This window comes from Cheilinus undulatus, linkage group 13 (genome assembly GCF_018320785.1).
Source record: "Cheilinus undulatus linkage group 13, ASM1832078v1, whole genome shotgun sequence".
In the NCBI taxonomy this organism is placed as follows: Eukaryota; Metazoa; Chordata; class Actinopteri; order Labriformes; family Labridae; genus Cheilinus; species Cheilinus undulatus.
The window spans coordinates 11086532-11097853 of record NC_054877.1 but is presented as its reverse complement, the minus strand read 5'-3'; the positions used below and the strand labels follow the sequence as shown (position 1 = coordinate 11097853).

Here is an 11322-nt window from a genome sequence, read left to right as displayed (position 1 = left end):
TGTTAATTCTGGCTTGGATTCAGGAATAGAGTTGGAAGCGGCGCCAGTATTTGTAATTAGGGAAATGGGGGTAACATTAATTACGTGATAAAAGACCACTTGCCCAGACTGTTTAAATTATCTTGTGGAGATTCAGCTTTACCGTGCAAAAAAGACGATTAACGGCTAAACGCGCCCATGATGGCAATCATAAAACGGGCTTTTGAGAGGTCTTACATTTTCAACGGCTGTGATAACCACGCTCTGCAGAAAGTTGCAAGTTACCATGGTCACCAGTTGGACATGAACACCTGTAACCAAATGTACATACGCACAAATTCTCCAAGTGACTTACGACTGAATGAACAAGCTAAAATGGGAAGAGAAAGCTAACAACCGCTAACATTATCAAAGCCACCACAAAGGACGTGGCGATTAAAACGGTACAACCAAACAAAACAGAAAAGCAAAACTGAAGCAAATATTTATCGAAGGAACAGTGTGTGAATAGGTGACTTTAAAACCAAAACTATAACCTTCAAAAGGCTAACATACTGCAGCATATCCCCCATCCAATCCTCTCCACCACTTGTCTTTAAATGTTTGTCAACAAATGCTCTCCACCAAGTTAGCATGCTAATGCTAGCAGTCTTAACGCACCAACCAGCGCCCAACGGTTCATGTCCTGTTAATGTTAAATACGAGCCACACTATCATTGCCATTGGCCCTGCAAACTATTGTGTCTTGTAGTGAAAACGACATTTAGAACAACTTAAAGCAGTAATACACTAACAGTAAAGGAACTACAGAATAGCAATTTGACAGTGAGGTGTTTTATGTTACCTTCAAATGTTATCTACGAGTTGCTACTGTCAACCATCATTGTTGACTCCACTTTAACGTCATTAGTAGACCTTATAAATTAATATGATGAAGCTATTTATTTTTTAATGTTAGTTAAAAAGTTGTATCAACATGGCAACACAGCGTGACTGTTTTAACTGCATATAGCGTTTCTCTAGAAAATCACTAAGAGGAGCAGGGGCAGCAATAGGGCTTTAGGACCTTCCCCAAGGTCATAAAGATATGTCAGGTTACATTTTCTTTAACCCCAATTCCAAAAGGTTATGGCACTTAAGTTTTGGGAGAGCAGTTTTGCCCCTTTCTTTTCTGATACAGTGTAATCTTTGACAGCTATTTTTAATTTTAGTCTCAGTCTTTTGATTATTAATAAATTTATTTTAGTTTTGGTCACAATTTAGCCATTTATACCCTTTAAAGTTTTTGTCCAGTTTTAGTGGACAAAAACTCAAAAACATTTTAGCAACCTTTAGTCCATAAAAAGGTCTCACATTTTAATCTTAACTTACAGTCCAAGCATTTTTCTCTTGCCTGAAGGTATCTAATCATGATAGTGTGTGCTCTATGCAACCTGCCAAACCTGGAGTCCCTGCTTTCTACAGCTGAGAGGCAGAATAGCTCCAGATGCATTACATTTTGATAGATTTATCCACAGTGGAAAAAATATCATATATTTTTGAATGTCAGACAAAAGATAAATAACATTTTAGTCTTGTTTTAGTCATCTTCATGAAAACTTAACTTACTTTTAGTCAGCTTTAGTCATCAAAGATCTATTTTTGGGTAGTCTTGGTCTGGTCTATCTCATGGAAAAAAGTTGTCAATAACAATTTTAGTCGTGGTTTTAGTTGATGAAATTAACAATGGTCTTCTATACTTTTCAGCGCTGATAGTGCATTTCCAGATAAGCTGCCCACACCATCAGAGATGCAGGCTTTTGAACTGTCTGCTGATAATATTCTGGATGGTTCCTCTCCTCTTTAGTCCACAGTACATGTTCGCTGTTTCTAAAGAGAATTTCAAATGTTAATTCATCTGACCACAGAGCAGTTTTCCATGTTGTCTTGATCCATTTTAAATGAGCTTTGGCTTCTGGATTGTGTTAACATTAGGCTTCTTTTCCGATGCATGATACAACTTGACATCATTGTGGATATCGGAGCTAAGTTTTCCTGAGCCCATGCAATGATTTCCAGTATAGAATAATGCCTTTTTCGATGGAATGGCACCTGAGGGCCCAAAGAGTATCCAGTATTGACATTCAGCCTTGTCCCTTGTACACTGAGATTTTTCCAGGTGCTCTGAATCATTTGATGATATTATCTACTGCAGAAGGTGGGATAATCAAAGTTCTTGCAATTTTGAATTGAGGAACATTTTTCTTAAATTGTTCCAAACTTTTAATCCCAGTATTTCTCATATTGGTGAACCTCTGCCTGTTTTAACTTCTGAGAGACTCTGCCTATCTAAGATGCTCCTTTTCTACCCAGTCATGTTACTGACCTGTTGCCAATTAACCTTATAAGTCGCAAAATAATCCTCCAGCTGTTTTCACTTGTACTTTTTCAGCCTTTTGTTGCCCACTCTCTACTTTTTAAGATGTGCTGCTGCTATCAAACTCAAAATTACCAATTATTTTTCATGAAATGGTAAAATCTCTCCATTTAAACTTCTGATATGTTGTTTATTGTGACTGAAATATGGGTTTATGAGATTGTGTTGGTATTACAACTATCAATACATTACACTGTGTTTCCTTATATTAAGAACAAATAAAACAAACCCAACTCTCAGCTCCAACACCAGGCCTCAAGTAAGTTTGATAATATTTAGAATTAATTTAATATAAATCATTTTAAAAGATGGCCCATTGGCCTGTGAAGCATTTTCCCCCCTTGATGACTTCCCTACTCTTGTGCCTGACTCTGTTGTTCCTCTTTCTTCAACAGAAGGATGTAGTAGCTAGTCTATATAAAGACGGGTTGTTACACAGCAGTGTCAAACTCTTCAGGTGATCAGTCATGGACAGAACTGTGCTTCTGGTCCTGTTGAGTCTGCAGGCTCTCCTCCTCATCACCGCCTTCACTCATGATGGAGCAGCTTCTGTGACCATACCTGATCGGCAAGTTTTGAAGGCTCAAAACGTGGTAAGACAATCCAGTGACTGTTTTGAACTGTTTGAGCATGGTTTACTCATTATTCAGGATTATCAGCAGAGATTTCAAACTGCACAGACCCATGGTAAAACAATAGAGAGTGTTTATGTGCATTAATACCCTTCTAATCTCATTTAATTCTAGGAGAAAATATCAGGGCAAAGAAAGCATGTAACACAGGCCAACAAATGCAAATATAAGCCAGGAGCATGCCGACCTTTTGGGGTAAACTTCATTTATGTTCAGCTTATTTACTAAGTTACTTTGCAAGCAGTAACTAGTAACTGTAACTAGTTACTATTTTTCAGTAACTTGCCCAACACTGTCTGTAAATACAAGAAAATGTCCTGACTTTTTACCATGATGTTGTGAATAAGAGTAGTTCATGTTCTCTTTAACAGATCAAAAAATGAAGAGCAGCATCAGGATGTAAGCTCTCCTCTTCACTGATCACACCACAAACTCCCCTGCAAAGACGGATCTCGGCTGCATCAAATCACTTCGTGAAAACATGTTCCCATGTCCTGTATTTCAAATGTGTTTTCTTTTTGAGGATTTTTAGAAAATCAAATGTCTTAAAAACAGATAATCCCTGAAGGGAGATTTAATTGAGGACTTCATTTGTTTTGTACTTTGATGATAATTTCCTTTTTGCTGATGTTTTCTTACTGTAAAAAAAGAGCAAGAAATACAATGCATTGTTGAAGATTAAACGATCAGACACGTTGTTTTTGTTGTTCTCTTCTTTTAAAGGGGATTGAAAGGGGCAGAAATGGGTTAAAGGTGACAAAATGGACAGAAAAGGTGGTGAACTGGGATGAAAGAATGGGAAAAAATAGGTAGAAAGTGGCAAAAGTGGGCATAGCAAATAGTGAAGTGGGTTTTAAACAGAGGTGAAACTGGGTTAAGAGTGCACTGAGAAAAATTAATCTGGGTAAAAGTAAACTTAATTTAATCTTTGATATCAACAATAGAAATCCAAGTTTCTAGCTTGACATAAGTAAATCTAATTTTGTTGTCATATTCTTTAGTTAAAAACAAGACTTTGTGATTTTTTTCCTAAACAAGAATCATTGAAGTAATGTTAGCCAATCTTCCAAAGTTTATCCACATAACTAAGCCTGACGTTGTAACCTTTACTCAGTTTCATAGCTACAAAAAACTACATTATGCATGAATAAATGCCCCCTGTGATGCATTGTAGGTATTTCAAGTTATTGATAAATGGCTTTTCTAACAAACAGAAATAGATGAACTGCTAACTGAAGACATGGCAGTGATGATAGATCAGATTGGTGGGAAACAAATCTGGGGATATGTAGGCAGAATTTTCCCATAATGCCCTGGGGCAGAGTGTTTATATGTGTTTAGGTGTGTTTAAATGTAATCAGGTGAGTTTAGATGTTGACTGTTGTACAGAGATCCCTGCTGGGATTCTTTTGTTCATCTCTCTGAAGGATTATTGTTGATTTTGATGGTCAACACTTTTGCACCATGAGTGAAAAGAGCCGTCCTGAAAATGAGTTTGACTGTCTGATGTACATTTGCAGTCCAAATTTAACCTTTCTCTGGTAAAGCCAGCAATGTGAGAAAAGCAAGAAGGTGCTGAACTAAAGTAGATATTCCCTCTGCAAACATTATTACAGGTGTTCCTAATTAACATTGCTAGTGGGAGGGAATCACAAATTACATTTTTCATATCATTGTGTTAGATTGCATTGAAAGCATGAATCATTTTTACAAGCTGAGAATAATTAAAATTACATGCATTTCAAAGAAAAAAATTTAGTTGAAGATTAGTCTTGTTGAATCTTCTTGAAAATGTAAGTAAATTTCACTTTGATTTTTTTGCTCCTGAACTAAAACAGAGTAGTAGTTTTTACAAAGATTAATCTGGCTAATCTACAAAAACTGATGCAAAAAGTTGCCTAGGTTTTTCTAAGTAGATTGGGCTGAATATTTTTATCAGTGTGGCAATAATGAATCAACAGAGGTAACAATAGGCAGAAAGTTGCAAGATCTGATTTAGATGGGGCAAAATAGGTGAGAAAATTTGTGGAAAATGTTTAAAAGTGTCAAAAATGGCTTGAAAAAGGAAGACATTGCCAGAAAAAGGAGGAGAAAACCAGGCACTCCAAACAAAAAAAAAAGCGTGCAAATGAGGAAGGAAATACTAAAAAGCCTTTATTGTAACGGCCAAATCATTAAAAAGCCAACATGTTTCGACCAAACCGGTCTTCTTCAGGGCTAACAAACATTTGTGGTGTGGTCACAACTCTATGTGGACTACAGCCAAAGAAGGCAGTCACATGAATCAGGGAGAAGAGAAATCAGGTGAGAGTCTTCACACAGGACTCACTGATCAAGCATTGGCTTCTCCCAATCACAGTGGTCAGAAAACTTCCATCCTTTATTGAGGACATGACTGATGTATTAAACAGAATTGGCAACTTAACTGACATTCAATCTCATTTTCTGGTGACAATGGACGTAGAGAGTCTCTATACTAATATTGACCACCAGGAGGGCCTGATGGCCTTGAGTCATTTCTTTCAGATAGAGATGGTTTACAACCTCCCTCTGATTTCCTTTTGAAACTGACAACTGACCTATTGGGTCATTCATCATAACATTTTTTTGTTTATGGATGAAGTTTACATCCAAAGATTGGTGTAACTGTGGGTTCTTGTTTTTCTCCTAACTGCGCTTGTTTGTTTTTGGGTCTGTGGGAAAAGGAACATGTTTTGAATCCTGTGAATCCCTTTCATAAGTGTATCACCTGGTATGGCCGGTATATTAATGACATTTTGTTGGTTTTTGATGGTAATGAGACACAACTATTGCAGTTCCATAAATATCTGAATTCTATCAATGAAAATATTAAACTGACTATTGAATATTCACATCATAGCATTAACTTTTTGGATGTAACTATCTTTAAAGACACTGAGGGCAAGTTACATACCACTCTTTTTAGGAAAAGTACATCACGTAATACAATACTCAGAGCTGATTCATTTCATCCTCATCACCTCAAAAATAATATTCCTTATGGCCAATTTCAGCGACTATGTCGGATTTGTGATCAAGAAGCTGATTTTGATAATCAGACTGAGGCTATGTCACACAGATTTTTTTGATAGAGGCTACCAGCCCAGAACAATCAAACAAGCTGTCAACAGAGCACAGTGTTTGGAGCGCAACACCCTCCTCCAGAAAAACACAGGACGCAAATCAGTGTCTCAGTGTCGCCCCTTTTTTGTTACTACCTACAGTGCACATGCTAAACAGATCAAACATATTGTTAGGAGTAACAGGCCATTATTCAGAGTGATCCCCTTTTGAGTAAAGTTTTCCCTGAACCTCCTATTGTGTCCTTTCGACGTGCACCGACCCTCAGGGACAGGTTAATGCATTCACATCTTCCAGCAGACAAGAAAAGAACTTGGTTAAATAAACCAGCTGGTACTTTTAAATGCATGCATAGCCCTCACTGTGATAATGTTGCACAAACCAAAGGTTTTGTGGCTGTCCATACCAAAAAAACCTACAAACAAAGGGACTTTATTAATTGTAACACCACTCTTGTCATATACCGTTTGTTTTGTCCATGTGAGGAGGGTTTTTTTCTACATAGGACGTACAAAAAGACGCATGAGAGATCGTCTGGCTGAGCATAAGTATGCCATTAGAATCAGGAATCAGGATAACCCTATGGCCAGACACTTTAATGAATCCCACAATGCCAATGATTCTTTATTGCGCATTGAAGGTATTGAACATGTAAAACCTTTAGTCAGAGGAGCGGACAGAATCCAGAAGCTCAATCAGAGGGAAGCTTTCTGGATCCATCAGCTGGATGCCTTACAACATCCTGGTTTGAATGATGATTTTGACCTATCATGTTTTTTTAATGTATTTTAGTGTGTTTTCCTGTTTCTTACAGTATTTGGGTTATTGTTTGTGATTTGTATTACTTAATATTGTCGTTGTTTGGGTTCATTCTGTGTTTTCATGTGTTTGCTGATTACTCTGTAACAGGCCTCACCTGCTTTGTCTTTTCTCTGAGTCTGTGGTTGCCTCTAGTTGATCATCACTGTGATTGGGAGAGGCCAATGCTTGATCAGTGAGTCCTGTGTGAAGACTCTCACCTGATTTCTCTTCTCCCTGATTCATGCGACTGCCTTCTTTGGCTGTAGTCCACATAGAGTTGTGACCACACCACAAATGTTTGTTAGCCCTGAGGAAGACCGGTTTGGTCGAAACATGTTGGCTTTTTAAGGATTTGGCCGTTACAATAAAGGCTTTTTAGTATTTCCTTCCTCATTTGCACACTTTTTTTTTGTTTGGAGTGCCTGGTTTTCTCCTCCTTTTTGGACAGGATTTTTTCCCCCTGGTTTCCAAGAACACCCAATTTTGGTTTATTATTTTAGCACCTTAGTCATACTGAGCCGCCAGTCAACCTCCCTCTTTTGCTGCACATTGCCAGAAAAGGTGGCAGAAATTGGATTAAAGTGGCAAAAGTTTGTGATAAGTGGCAAACATTGTTTAACGGGGCTGGGAAAATAGACAGAAAGTGGCAGAAATGGGTTTAAAGTTGTAAAAATTGCAAAACAAATAGTGAAAAGAGGTTCATATTGTAAAAGAGGAGTAAACAGTGGCAAAAGGGGTTTAATAGTGGAAATAATAAAGTGACAGATGCAACAATAGGCAGCAAGTAACAAGAACTGATTTGAAAGGGGCTAAAATGGCTGAGAGAAGTTGTGGAAAATGTGTAAAAGTGTCAAAAATGGCTTGAAAATGAAGAAATGGGCAGAAAAGGTGTCAAAAAATTGGATTACAGTGGAATAAGCTGTTTAAAGAGGCAAACGTGGGTAAACAGAGGCAGAAAAACCCCCCACAAAGTGGCAGGAATCAGTTAAAAGTAGGAAAAAGATGGAAAAAGAAATCATGAAAAGAGGTTCAAATTGGTAAACAGGAGGGGTGAATAGGGTTAGTGGCAATTATCGGGCAACAAGAGGCAGAAAGTAGCAAGAATTGGTTTAGATGGGGCAAAAATGGGTGACAAAATTTGTGGAAAATGTGTACAAGTGTCAAAAATGGCTTGAAAAAGTATGAAATGGGCAGCAAAGGTGGCAGAAATTGGATTAAAAAGTGGCAGAAATGGGCTTAAAGTGGCAAAAGTTGTCAAAAGTGGCATAAATTGTTGGGACAAAGTAGTGAAAAGGGGTTAAAGTGTGGCAAAAAATGTGTTAAGTGGCAAAAAATAGCTAAAAAGAGGCAGAAATGGGTTCAAATTGTGCAAAAATTATGAAAAGTGACTTTCAACTTCAAAACTAAATAGTTTGATGCACTTATCAGCCAGGACACTAGCACCAGAGCTATTGATTAGACACACATGAGCTAGTATTATCAGTTCATCACAAATGGTGAGGGCCCGTTCTCTGGCTTTATTAGGGGTCTAGCCAAATCTGTGGACAGGCCTGTTCTTTTCTGTGAGTGTCTTTCTTCGTTATAATGTTATGACATCAAAGATTTATCTGTTGAGTTTTTAGAGGGGCCCAGAGAAAGACGATGACCTGGAATTTGAAAATACAGTTGAAACAGTTAAAACTAGATGTCTCTATGTCAGAAAAAAAATATTTTTATTCACATAACATGACTGATTTGCTGGGCAGTTCAGAAACAGCATCAGCTTTTTTGTCAGCAGTGGTTTTGGTTTTGGAACTCTCCCATGATGCCATTTTATCCGGTCTCCTTCTTATTGTTGAATCATGAACACTGACCTTAACTGGGTGAAGTTGGACCTGCAGGTCTAGATGCCATTCTGGGTTCTTTTGTGACCCCCTTGATGAGTCGTCATTGCACTCTTGGAGTCATTTTGGTATAGGCTTGCCACTCAAAGGAAGGTTCACCACCGTACCAAGTTTTACCTATTTGTGGATAATGACTCTCACCATGGCTGGTTGATAGATGTCAGTGACTTTGTTTCTCATCTGATCTTGAATTTCTTTAGCATGATGTGTTGATTTTTGAGATGTTTTAGCCTCCTTGACTTTGTCAGCTTCTTCTTAAGTGATCTCTTGATTCAGCATGTTCTGGCAGTAATCAGGCCTGGGTGTAGCCAGTGGAGTAAAACTCAGCTTTCCAAAAATGTTGTTAATCACAGCTAATCCATGATTTAAAGATGGGGAAATTCATTTTTCACACAGGGCCAGGCAGGTTGGTATGACCCTCTCCCCCTTAATGAACAAAATCATCATTTTAAAAACAGCGTTTTGTATTTACTGTGGTTATCTTTTTCTATCATTGAAATTTACTTGCTGATCTGAAACATTTAACTGTGACAAATATGTGAAAAAAAGGAATCAAGAAGGTGCAAAACATCACCCGAAGAAGACTGCTGGTCTTTACAGTTTTATTTAAAAAGGTTTTTTTTTTTTTGGATGATGTTTAGGGGCATGCCTTCTTTTTTTGTTACTGTGTTCAAACTAGGCAAACAATACTCTCAAAAACTCTTTAAGAACAGGTAAGTTAACCACTAAAATATTTAAGTAGTGAAGATTACACCAAAAACAGGTGAAAATTCCAGAAAAACTTTTAGATTTTCTTTTTTCTACACTCACAAAGGGGTTTGATAGAAAGAGTTGAATCTTACTGAGAGCATTTCTACCACTAGGTTTCTACCTAGTCAGACTGTGGAATCATTCTCTTGCCATGTACCGTCATGTGTAATCAAAGCTGAACTACTGGCCTGTTTCATGTTGTTGAGAGAAAGCTTACCCCTCCTGGTTTTGACTTTTAATGTTTGTTTTTTTTAAACTTTGCACTTGATGTTTTTTATAAATGTAGTGAAGTATGATACTTCCCTCAAAACATACAGTAGTAATTATAAAATTTACTGAATTTCCACCTCAGCAAACATGCAAAGCTCTTACTCTTGGCGTACATATTCTTGTTGTCTCACATTTTTAAAGGGGCTCTCTGTAAGATTTTTGCTTTAAAACTTCCCACTTTTGCGTATATAATGGTGCGCATTTTATCCCGATGTGAAGAATGAGGCTCCTTATGTCTTCCTTGTTTGCCTGTATAAGCCTGTGGAGTCGTTTCTCTGTGAAGAACTCGGGCCGAATTTTCCGCGAAATCTCAACGGAAGTGACGTCGGGTACTACGTAATGCGTGCACCCTGTTGCTCTGTTTATACCTGACAACGGCGTGTTGAATGGAGAAGGCTGCTTCCGCGAGTAAACGACTGCTAGCTCGGCCCAAACACCCACACAAACTCCTCGAAAACATAAAAAACTAAGACAGTTTTATCTGCTGAAGCCCGTCAAGCTAAGAGAGTGTAACCGACACAGGGGGAAATGGAGGATAAATATCGATGGATCATTTGAGAAATAGAGGGAGCTACGCTCGGCGCTCGGGATAAAAACCGATCCAGAGATGGCCATCTTTCTGTGGAAAAGGTTGAGCATCACTCTGGACCATGAAATACAATGTAGTGTTTTATGCTGTATAAACCATACGCTACATCACGTTAGCTTGCTTACAAAGATGCTATCCAAACAACGAGAACGTCACATTACTCATTCGGTGTTTTCCGGATAATATTTCATCTTTTTCTTGCTTCCTGGCACTGGACTCAACTTACTGAGTTTATGTTTTGATACTTTGTAAAATATCTTAAACACATAATGTCAGCTATCTGATATCCGTGGTTGAGGCACCGAAGCAACGTTAGCCCTGTTGCTTCTGCTCTAAAACGCGTCCAATTCAATACACATCACACATTATACACGTAAAAAGACAATTAAATTGGTCAGTGCTGCACTAAGTCGCTAAGTTGTTCATTCATAGAAATAGTCGCAAAAATATCGTCCTTTTTCAGTAGCCTTTGTGCCGTGTCCGCACTAGAGGTTCAAATATGCTTTATTCATTTTAATTTTTAGTTGGTGGAACTTTTAAGTGTCACTTCACTTACCTCCTCTGTATACACGATGCCGGTAAATCACCTTGGTCTGCTTGTGTATCAGCTGATAAACCAGAGGCTCGTTCATGAGCAAGGAGCGTGCCGTCGTGGACATGCAACACAGTATTGCTGTAGTTCGCCTAATGGCCGGCGGTGTCGCTACACTGATATTTTTCTAAATCTTGCATAGAGCCCCTTTAAAGAAAAATATAGCATTTAGATTATGTGCTATATACTTGTAAATGGTGCTGTCTTTATTTTACTGCTGGACTCAGAGAGGGGCATTCCTCCCCCTTCATGACCTAATGTTTGAAAAATTGTGTGCCTACTCTAATGCCCCGGTTGATAGATAAACA

At 38.1% G+C, this 11322-nt stretch overlaps 1 long non-coding RNA gene across 1 annotated transcript; it reads left to right on the top strand.

Moving 5' to 3' along the window:
• The first annotated feature begins 2839 nt into the window (after positions 1-2839).
• On the top strand, positions 2840-3725 carry LOC121520713. Its single transcript, XR_005992795.1, has 3 exons — positions 2840-2988; positions 3142-3222; positions 3399-3725. It is a non-coding gene; the product is annotated as an uncharacterized LOC121520713 (long non-coding RNA).
• Positions 3726-11322: the final 7597 nt, after the last annotated feature.